The sequence below is a fragment of the Phalacrocorax aristotelis genome, chromosome 1 (genome assembly GCF_949628215.1).
Source record: "Phalacrocorax aristotelis chromosome 1, bGulAri2.1, whole genome shotgun sequence".
Taxonomy (NCBI): Eukaryota; Metazoa; Chordata; class Aves; order Suliformes; family Phalacrocoracidae; genus Phalacrocorax; species Phalacrocorax aristotelis.
This window is the reverse complement of record NC_134276.1, coordinates 155,296,266-155,307,013: the sequence shown is the minus strand read 5'-3', so window position 1 is coordinate 155,307,013 and position 10,748 is coordinate 155,296,266. Positions and strand designations below refer to the sequence as shown.

Here is a 10,748-nt window from a genome sequence, read left to right as displayed (position 1 = left end):
AGAAGAAAGTTGCCCAGTGGTGAGAGTGCAAAGAATGAGGAAGCAGGTTGGTCTTGGCACTCTGGTGCCGAGAAGGGAAGGTCCTCTTCCCTTCAGCAGCCTTGATTACTGCAACAAACATAGTTTCTTTGGAAAAGAAAGAAGTTGCGACCTTAAGCGTGCAAAGGGAAGCTCACCATTTAATAAGCACTTTCCCTACCCCACAAGCAACATCCTTTTGCTGTTGTGATTTATGTCAGAACAAGGTGTGTTAGTAATTCAGTCTGCTGTGAGCAATCCTTAAGCAGGTGGGGAATACCTACACCATCTGTTGTAAAAAACAGAAGGATAAACCAGCTCCATCTCACTCTCAGTCTCATCTGCCCTCTGTCAGCTTTTCTCTTTCCAACTATACTAAACTATACTTGAATGTAAGAAAGCAAAAGTTCAGAAAAACCAAAGACCACACACGGTAAGAGAATTACAAAACCACTTTTAATAAGTATTTTTCCCAGAGACTTGGAGAGCTTTTCTAAGACAGTCTTATTAAATGCAGTTTAGAAATAAAAAATTGCAATACCACCCTTGAATCTAAAGAAATAAATGAAGCCAGTTTAGAACCCAATCCCCAAAAAACTTGAGAAGCGAGCTCGTTATTCACAGCAACACATCAACACCTGAAGAGACCTGCGGCCATAGCACCCTCCATCCTCGGCTCCCAGCCAGCAAGACGTGCCAGCGTGCAATGTGGGGCGCAGAGTGCCCTGTAATGAGCAAGGTAGGGTTCATACACTTGCCCCCTGGATGAGATGTGACTGCCAACAGCAGGCGAGGCAGCAGTGCCACAGGGCTGGGGAGGGCTGCAGAACCAGCTCTCGAGGAGCAAGTAGCTCTGGAGATCCAGAGGCAGGAGGACAAGGGGTGGGGATGGTGATGAAAAGCCAGTAGAAGGGCAGTGAGAAGTAAGCAGGCAGGAGCAACAAGGCTTGCTTAAAGAAAGGAAGGGGGTCACTGAAACATATCAGCCATTCTCAGGCTTTTCTAATCATCCCTGGCACTCAGAGGTACGGGCCTGTATCTAAAGAGCAGCAGGTTTGTAAATACTAAGGTCAGGGTTAGAGATCGGGACACCAAGGTCTAAAAGACCAATGCCTCTTTCTGTGCTCCTCAGGGCAAGCCTGAGGGCTGGTACGCAGCAGGGCAAGAGGCTTTGGGTTGTGTTTGGGGGAGTGTTGGCTGATAGTTTCATGGTTAAGGCTGGAATCAGACTTCAGGGTAAAAGGGCTGAAAGTCTAGGATTATTCCTGAATAATGTGAGGATTGCAGGGTATGGTAAGATCTGGTACCCAGTTTTTGTCATTCTGGGAGAGGGCTGCAAAGGCATTTGTGCTAAACAAATCAGGCAGTTTCCCATGAGGGCTGGAGGGATGATAAATGCATTCAACCTTAAGTTTGGGGTGAATTATAGCCATGGGTGGACAGTGGAGGCTAGAGAAAATGTCAGGAATAGGGAGTAGAGCTTAGGACTGAGGAATCAGAATGATAGGAGGATGATACGGTCCCCTAGCACTACAGTACATGCTTGCACATATGGCTTATAATTAGCTATCAGTCAGGTATGTCTCACTGTTGTACAGGCCAGTACAGAGTAAAGATCGTAGTGGTGTCTGTGTCATGGTGCTACGTACAGGTTGCATTAGCCAAGGCCACTGCTAGGGGCTGAGTGTGGGAATTTTTCTGTGGTTAAACTTACTCTTAGAGATCAAAAATACAAGGTGTATGTAATGCATTTCACCCTGTATGCTCTACAGAATATGTCAGTAGGCACATCGTCTTCTGATCTCCCAAAAGACAACCTGTGCTGTACAACATCCTTCACCCACAAGTGTATTATTGTCTAGCCTTTCCTAGATCTTCAGCAAGGTTCATGGTGGGCTGAGGGCTAGTATCAGCAGGGAAAATTAGTTTATCGGTAGCTCTAGAACACTGGGCTATGATTAGAGGTAAGTGTCTTAGCAAGCAACCTATTCTTATCAAGGCCATGACTACCAGCACTCTGCTCAGCAGCAAAGAAGAGGGGGTGGGAGAAGAAAGCACTCATAATTGCCCAATAAAAACATCCATGGCCCATGCCTGGCCACATGCATCTCCCAAAGCACATGCCATATGCTGTAGATGGCATACAGGGAGGATAAAGAGAGGGAGCAGAGCAGGGAGGTTGCCAGAAGGGAGAAAGGGAAATTTTCTGGGACTTTTGCCACTTCTGTGTACTGGCCAAACCACATACATGTACACACAAGTATGCCTACTTGTGCCTTGGGAGCAGGGGGAGAACTTGCACCCATCAGTCAGAGGACAGTGGCTGTCACCTGGCAGGGCACGGCTGGTTAAACAAATACCAGAGATCATACTCAGCAAACAAAGAGGTGGCCCAGGAGCAGTCGAGCTAGGGAGAATCAGAAAGAAAAATCAGGCATTAATAGACATTTCCAGAATAACATGAAAATAATCAGATAAATTGTTGGGAAAACATGAGGGTAGAGGTGGTTTCCCCGTGTTCGGTCATTTCTTCAGTGTATTTTTGTACATTTTCGAAAAGCACTCATTTTTAAAATTGTGTCTTTATTTTCACATCAAGAGGCTTAAGGCTGCCAAAAAGCAAAGCTCTGGACTAAAAAAGCATTCCAGTTCCCTGCATGAAACTGCCCGGAGTATACCCAGAACTGGCAATATGATCTTTGCATCTGCAGAGAAAATACTGAGTCATGTTGTCAGCCCACACACATCTAACAAAAATAAAAGCAGCCCAACAATTCAAGATTCACCCACTCGTCATTTAAAGAAAACACAAGTCATTCAGTCATGCCTCATGCTTCAGAGACCTTTAGAAAACACCCAGTGCAGGGAACATTCACCCACGTCATGCCCACGCACCGTTTTGAACCAGCGATGTCATTTGCAGCTCGTTCACTCATGGGTCTGGATGGTGTTTGGTCCAGCGTCCTTGGAGGAAGTCACTGAGACTTAAAGGTTTCTGCTTAAAACGTGACGTGATAGCTGCATCCTCAGCCCTTCTGTCAGCAGCGCAGAAATGGTGTAACATAGCGTACCAGGCTTGAATCCCTAGAGGAGGCAGGAAAGCATCCTGTGCTTTGTTGCATAAAAGATCTGGCAAACGTAAGCCATAGTTTGTATAAGACACTACTGTACTTTTCCCTCAAGGGTTAATCCTGTACTGAAGCATTAGCCCTCCCTGCACTGAACTCCCCAGTCACTCAGCACACATTAGACCGGGAGGTATTTGCACAAAGATCAAGATTTGGGGAATTACCCAGGAAATCCTCCTTCTGGTACGCCTTCCGACATCATTGTCCCCTAGCAAGAAAAAGCAGGTTCCTGCATTTCACCCAGCTGCTGCCAATCTCCCTTCCTCCTTCAGTGCTAAAAGCTGCTTGGAGTATTAACAGCTGAACCTGGACGTGTGGCAGCCAGCCCAGCTCATGACGGACGTCGCCGCACAGAGGATGTGGAGTTCGCAATCTCTGAGGTGCTGAAAGTGGTGCTGGAAACTTGTCAGGAGCCCAAAGGCCAGAGCTAATTTGTATTTTCTTTTACACAGCATGATTTTAATCAGAGTGAAAAGCACCCAGTTGTGTTTTATGTACAGAGTGTTATAAGTAGAGACAAGTTAACAGAGCAACTAGGGGCAGGACGTGCTCCGAGGGCAGCGCAGCGAGGAACATTAGATGGGGAAATGGCAGGCAAGTCTCCTACACCCAATTTGTCAGCATTTCCTTGATTCTTCAGGAAGGACACATGCTATGAAGCAAGAGGCTAAAGAGGCAACTTCACCAAAATGCTGTGATTGCCTAATTCTCTTTATAAGAAGGAAGAATGAATAGAAAAAAAAAAAAAAGAAAAAAAAAAAAGACCTGCAAAAAGCTTAAGGACAAGCTTGTTTGAAAAAGCTCTTCCCAGAGGTTCTAGAGGTATCATCAAGTAAAACATGGTGGCCAGGAAACCCATCTTACTTGCAGCCAATATTTGACAGCAGTCAAGTCCAGGTCATCTCTACCATAAGCTCCTCCAGCTTCAGCTGCAAACAGGTGTGAGTGGGTTCCCCTTTACAACCAATTTTCTGCCTCACTGAGAGCAGACAGCACAAAGGGCTGGCATAGCCCCCAAGCACCACTGTTCCCGGTGCAGGCTCCCCTCCAGTACCCCCTTTCCATGCTGCGATGGCTGGAGAGAGGGAGCTGGGAGCCAGGTCCTCATTCAGTCACCTCACCCCGGCCAGGCTCACAGCCATTTCCCCTTCACAGGGCACAGAGTCAGGGTGCACCCTTGCGTGCCGCCAGCGTGAGCCAGAGAGGCAGTGGGAGCAGCAGGTTAACAGAAGAGTAAATATACCTTGACGTTTCTTGATTTGTTTGCTTTGTAGTCCAGATAGGTTTACTGAAAACTCAGATGTGGGGTTTGCCACCTGGGGAGTGCTATTGCCGGAGAAAATCTGTAATTTCCGCCTTCCTCTCTTTACCCACTGGGAATAAATGCTCCTTTGCCCCTTAGTTCAGCTTCATTCCTTGAAAGCTGAGAAAAAGAAAGGAAAAGAAAAAAAGAAAAAGAAAAAGAAAAAGAGAAAAAGAATAAAACCTGGGACCTTTACTTTGCTCTGGAGCACGATTTAGATGTGTTGTTCAATGCCTAGTTCAGGATGGGACAAGCTGCATATTAGGAGTATAAAAGGAAAATGGTCAGACAAGCTCAGCTGGAGCTTCCTACATTCAGTCCAATAAATCCTACCCCTGGAGCTTTATCCCACCAGCTAGCCCCTTTCCATTGTAGCCCCCGAAAGCAGTACCGTCTCTACGTTCATCCCTCGTCCATGTGCTACTTCACCCCCCCTCCCCCATATCATTTGTCCCCCCAACTCAAATAGCTCCCCAAGGAGCTCAGGCACCACCAATGCTTGGGATGGGGAAAAGGGAAGACAGAGTCAGCTGAATATGCAAACAATCCTATGTGCACCCCAGCATGTACAATCCAGGTCTTTGTCAGCATGATGGAGTACTCTCCGTCCTGTTTGTTTTCCTTCCCTGGTATTACCATACACACCCTTTCCATATGAGCATTATCAAATACTGAACCTAAATCAGCCTTTCAAAGACAGAGGTTGATTTCTGCCTGGCTAATATCTGGCCACCAGCTGCATATTTATTTTGTTCAAAAATCATAGCCAATCATAAAATCTAGTGTAAAATCTACACCTGCCATTAAAAAAAAGCGTAACAAAAGGCTTTTCCGTGTTTGATTTCTGATGCACTAAGGCACTGGGTGGAAGCATTTTCACTCGTACGAGCAGCCCTCCTTGGACACAGCCCGTTGCAACGGGAGCGCAATACTTTTGCACTTTGAGGCAGCGTGTTTGGGATGCTGCCTGCCTGCCTTCTCCCCTGCGCGGCTTCACGCTGTAGGGACACACATAGTGTGCGGGTATCAGCCAGTCCCCCCTCGCATCGCCCTGGACAGAGGGCAGGAAGGACGTCGGGGCAAAGGTGCAAAGCGCTTTTGCAGCTCGGGGCAGCGGTGGCAGCCACCAGAGCAGCATCAGCAGGGCCCCAGGCCCAGCAGACAATAGCTCTCTCCCCACTGTCTCCCTCCCAGCCGTATCCATCGTCCCCAAGACGGAGGAGTCTCATGAATCAAGTCAAACACCCAGTGACAGGCTGGAGAAATCTATTAATATGCACCCGCCGCAGCACGTCGCCAGCCCCCTGCTTCGCGCGCCGCTCACCTGCCTGTCTCACCCCTGGCAGGCAGCGCGGGAACAAAGGAGCAGGGGAGAATGGCAGCGACTGCCCCCAAAATGAAACGGAGGGAGGCAGCGGCTGGAGACAAAGCTCATTCGCCGGCCGCCATGGGTGTGAGGAATGCTCCCGCTCGCCCTATTGTCTGGGGTCCTTTGTGCTCATCCACCCCCCCGGTCCCCAACCACACAGGCAGAAATATTGGGAGCAGGACAGAAACGGCTTTGTTGAAGGAAGCCCTCGCATGTGAAAAGCCTCCTGCCCTCGCCCCGCCATACGTTCCCGTCCGGCACATGGGCCCGTACTCCTTCTGCCCAAGAGGGCAGGTAGGGAGCGGGGGGCTGCAGAGCAACGCGGACAGACAGACTTGGGGCACTTGTTTCTCTGTGCCCATGAGGCACCCATCAGCCCCTTCCTGAGCGCCTCCTGCTCCCTCCAGAGATTTGACCCTGCGATGCCTTTGGGAGGTGGGGAATGGTCACCTGGTCCTGGTGAGGGGAGCAGGAGGGCTGCCCTCACCCCACACCGCTGATGCAGGGCCAGCAAGCCGTGCTAGGCTGCTTTAGGAAGCAGACTTGGCAACACGGACTTCAGTGTGCACTGAGCACCCCCCACACCCCCCACATCCCTCCCGGCCTCAGGAGCAGCACAGATGCCTCTGCCAAGCCTCCGCTGCTTTGTCAAGCGGTGGCCGTGGCCCCCCCTGCGCGAGCCACATCTGCGGCTGCAGCATTACACCCCCCAGATCCTGCAGGACTGGTGGCAGGACCCAGATTCCCTTGTCTCAGGACAGAGTCGTAATTGCCAAACCCTCCCAAGGGGTCAGTCCCCAGCTGCAGCACAGCACTCAGCACTCCTCCCAGTGCCACCGTATGCTGGCATTGGAAGGACTGAGAGAGAAGATGGGGAAAGCCATGTCCCTCCAGTGCGGGGAGCAGGGTGGCCCCGCAGTGCCCATGCCACCACCCAAGGGACCACAGTGTTGTCCAGCCGCACAGCGGACGCAGTAAATGGGCTGGCTTGGCAAGCGACCCACGGAGAGGCACCGCTCATCCAGACATAGCACACGGGCTCATGCAGCCCTGCCCTGCCCGCCCTCAGCTGTCTCGTACCTCCCCGCCAGCACTGCTCGCACAAGCGATCTTAGCTACGCGCGGAAACAACCACGAGGTGGGTCTTATTCAGACAATATGGGCAACAGGACACAAGAAGAGAAATAAAGGTAAGGTCCAAACCTGAAGGGAAGGCTTAGTCCTGAGAGATCATGGTGCCTGGGTCCATGAAGGAGCCCTGGCACGTAACTGCTCCACCGCTGGGACGGCAGTGCTGGGCGCTCTGGCGCAGAGAGCAATAGAGTTCAGGAAAGAAGCACCAGGAGGATGCTTGGATGGAGGCTGCTGAAGGAGCCTGAAGGGTGTCTATAAGGGACAGGGATGGCAAGGAGTCAGCTGTACACATGCAACTAAAGAGCCCATTTCTCAGTTTTGTGCTGGGAAAACCAGTTTCTGACTTTTTTTTGGTGCTAATGAGTGCACATTAAAGAGGAAGGTGCTATCCAAAGTTCAGTTTCTCTTCCTATTTTTCATTATATCTGGTGTATTTTAAAGAAGTTCTAAGTAGTTGTGGCAAGAAAGCTCCTATGGCTATCCATAAGGAGGTCACCAAACAAGTTTTGTTCAGAAATAAGTTTTTGCTAAAGAAAACTGTAAAATTCCTACTTAAAAAAAAAATAATTAGTAGAAGCCATGATATCTAAACAGCCTCACTTCCTTCATCAAGTTTTGCATTTCACAGTGAAGCTTCAGCAGCTCTTGTAAAGCATGCTTGTGCTTTATAAGCAGGATTTGCATTGAGTTTGGTGGACAGGAGAATCCCAGTAATGTCTAAGTTGTAGAAGCAAGGCGGTTGCTCCCAATGGCACCAACTAAGAAGTGGCTTTGTGAGGGCAGTTAAAGCAAAAAGCCAGATAAAGCAAAACGCCTTCATCTTGGACTGCAAAAAGTCAGCAAAATGGGAAAGAGTTGGTGGTGGGTTGGTGGCAGAGCTACCAGCCTCTCCTCTCCATGCCCCTTCCATGAGACCTTCCCTGGGCAAATGGGGACATGGCAGCTCCGTCCCCCCGGGCTCTGTGCCTGCACCAAACTGGTGTTCCCACACAGTGGCATTTCAGCAGCTGGAGGGCAGGTTGCATCAGACCAGAGCTGAACTAAAGTGACTACAAGAGCCATTTTGGTATCCGAGATGGAGAGGTTGCCAGAGTTAATGAAGCTGATGAGAGCGGGATGGGGTGTAATGAGGTGCCTCTTACTGAAAAGCAGGGAACTTCCCCAGGCAGCTTTCAGCTCCCGCAGAGCACTCGAATCAGTTTGTAACTTATTAACACCAACACTCACAAGTTCAGCACATGCTTAGTTGCTCTTCTGGAACAGCAGACTTGAAAAGCACATTGCACGGGTTTTCTAGGAATAACAGAGATGTCCGGAGAAAGCATCCCCTACCCCATCTGCCCAGAGAGCCCCACCACACAGCTGTGCATTTGGGTGCTGAGACTGTGTTCATTCACTACCTCGTGCCAGAGGAGTGAGCTCTGCTCAGCTACTGTACCCGTCTCCATCAAGCCATGCCTCCTTCCTCCTCTCGGAACAGACCAGCTCTGCACCCCAGCAAAGCCTGAAGCGGTCCCCGGGTTTAGAAGGAAATTCTCTGCTGAGAAGGCAGATTTATTCGCTTTCTGGTGAGATAAGTGGGTTTCTCAGCACACGCGCTGCTTGTTTTAAATGTCTCCCCTGCAGCTGGAACTTAACCCTAGACTAAATTATGCCTCCAGTGCCCTAATTTAAAGCAGTGTTCAATAGACTATGTCACTTGGAAAATTAATTGATTTGCCGCTGACAAGCGGGGATGGGTAACAGATTCAGCATTGCACCTCAGCATCAGATGAGAGCAACGGGGATGTTTCTCCCAGGAGCGGGCGACAGTTGCATGCAAGGAGACTGCTGTGCTTCCTGCAGCCAGTCTTCTGTCAGGCCATTAAGCCCACACAGGCCAGGTCACCTCCAAAAGAAACTCTGAGATCCCAGGGATGATTTTCTATGCGCCACCTGCTGTGCTGACCACTGCTCCCGGGGAAGCCGTTCCTTCAGAGGCAGAGCAAGGGAGAGGCCCTGGCAGACATGGAATGTGGTCACCCCACTGGTGGGCAGAAAGCCTACCCCACTGGTGGCAGCAAGGGTACGTGCAAAGGAGGTGCAAGAAAGGCATAGAGGAAAGGAGACCCTTACTAACCAAAGCAGAGAGGAAGATGAGAGCCCATCACTGATCAAACCTGGGGGAGAAGCACTGATGGATGAAGCTGTGAATGTACTCTTTCAGAGGCATCACTGGGCAGGACGACACCAGACAGAAAATCAAAGCAAAAAAGTCACTGAGCAGATGGCGTGCTTTGAATCCTGGCTGACCTTCGATCAGCGCTACTTACCCCGGTGTACGCCTGCTGCAGTGATCAAGTTACTCAGCGAGAAGGGGTTACACAGCAATTAGAACCACCTCACCACCAGCAGAGCAGCCAAACATCCTCCGCTACCCACAGCTTCCCTGCAGGCTCACAAGCAAAAGAGCCAAATAGATTTCATTCACCTTGCAGCTACTGCCCAAACCAGTGTAGGTAACAGCGCTGGACCTGATACCCAAGAGACAAGCCTACACCAACTTAAAAGACAATGCACAAGTGTGCTTGCTTGGTTATCCAAACCTGCAGATGTCCAGAGAGCATATAGTTCTGCTGCTTAAAGTGTTTTTATTTACATACTTTATAATGAAGAGTATCCGTGCGTTATTCTCTGTAAGCGCCTGTGCTCCCTAAAGGTCAGAATTAAGAACATCCAAGTAAAGTTACTGGAAGTGTTCCTCATTTTTGAGCATTTTATTGGAGCGATCAGTGATTTATCAACCACTTCTGGCACCCGTTGTGAACACACAACTACTGCTTACTCTGACCCACAAAGGGCCACTATTTTAGCCCTGTTAGAAGCAAAATGGTCATTGCTATTTAGATGGTACCAGTGCCTATTGCCAGACCTGCAAGGACACATCACCTGCAGCCTTTCAATCAAAGGCTGGGTCTGGGGGGAGTGAAGTTCAGAGCTGATTTCTTTTTGTGTATTATTAAAAGGCATCACTAAAAATTCACCACACTGCCAAGCATACTTCGTGCCTGGTGGGACGAAAGCAACCCTTCTCCCTCACATCTGCAGAAGCAAATACAATTGGAGAAAGGAACAAAGTTCTACTTCTGTACCCACTTACTAGGATAAATGGTGCATTTTGACCATCATGATCATTTGTTTTCATTGCAGAGACGTTCTAATAAGGCCCTTACTTCTCCGTGACTGAGGAGGCAGGAAAGAGAAACCTTGACCACAAAGAGGAACCCAATCTCCGAGGAACAGGCAAAGAGGATGCTGTTAAACACTTCAGGAAACACTAAGAGAAAGATAGGGGCAGCCAGAAGCTTTGAAAGTTTTGATTTCTCCAAGGTAATGAACTGCCTGTTCTAACTAGAGGAGAAATAGCCTGTGAGCCCTCTCTCCTGGAGAGGTTTCTCTTACAACGTTCAATACTGTAAAGGGCTGGAGAGGTGGGAGCACTCTTGGCTGGATTAATTTACAAGGTAAAAGTTATTTTTTTCCCAGGGGGAGTTAAACCAGACTCGTGTCCTTGCTTCTCTGGGCTTGAAAGAGAGTGTTTGAAACTCCTGCTTGCAGGAGGAGGGCAGGAATGTCTCCTGCCCCAGGAGCACCAGCGCTGCCAAGCCCAGGACCACCCCGGCAACTGGGGAATCGCCCAAGCGGCATCTTTGCGGGAGAAGTTAAATACTTCAGATTCCCTTTTCAACCAGGCTACTTAAGCTTTGGATCTGTTTTTGTTAAAACCTTATTTCAGTTAAGTCCTTATCGAAATGCA

General features: G+C 49.3%; 1 long non-coding RNA gene across 1 annotated transcript; it reads right to left on the bottom strand.

Moving 5' to 3' along the window:
- Positions 1-453: 453 nt before the first annotated feature.
- LOC142068184 (uncharacterized) lies at positions 454-4,569 on the bottom strand. The gene is made up of 3 exons (XR_012664214.1): positions 4,390-4,569; positions 2,914-3,102; positions 454-2,425 (listed from the first exon to the last, which is right to left on the bottom strand). It is a non-coding gene; the product is annotated as an uncharacterized LOC142068184 (long non-coding RNA).
- Positions 4,570-10,748: the final 6,179 nt, after the last annotated feature.